Consider the following 531-nt stretch of genomic DNA (forward strand, 5'->3'; position numbering starts at 1 on the left):
TTGTAAGAATTAGATGTAAGTTAGTTATAAGAAGTAGGGTGCGAAGGCGTGTGTGTGTGTGTGTGTGGGTAGCGTTGAGAGGAACTGTATGAACTTTGTAACCCCATTGGGGATCAATAAAAGATATACATACATACATGTAGTAAATTGTCATGGATTTTGTTATAATCAGAAGTTTCTTATGTTCAGAAGTGACTCGATAAAAAATCGTAATTTTTGTTATAGTACTTGACAGAAATAGCTACAAAAAGATATATATATACAAGATTTTAAGGAGGACTTACGATTTTTATAGGAAATATCTGTGACCATTTGTACATACAAACAGTTCACGAATTAGAAATATATTTGAACATACAGTGATGGGAAAAAGTTCCGGAACGGTGAAATATCTCGAAAACTAAGCATTTTAGAAAAAAATGTTTCAGATAAAAGTTGTGGCGTTTAAAAAGATGTATTTACTGATCACATCAGTTTGACCTTGGGTTGCGTAGCGAAGGTCAGGTCAAGGTCACATTAATTTTTTTAAAT

Source organism: Odontomachus brunneus, unplaced genomic scaffold (assembly GCF_010583005.1).
Source record: "Odontomachus brunneus isolate Ranch 3 - 2012 unplaced genomic scaffold, Obru_v1 Obru_scaffold_057, whole genome shotgun sequence".
NCBI lineage: Eukaryota > Metazoa > Arthropoda > Insecta > Hymenoptera > Formicidae > Odontomachus > Odontomachus brunneus.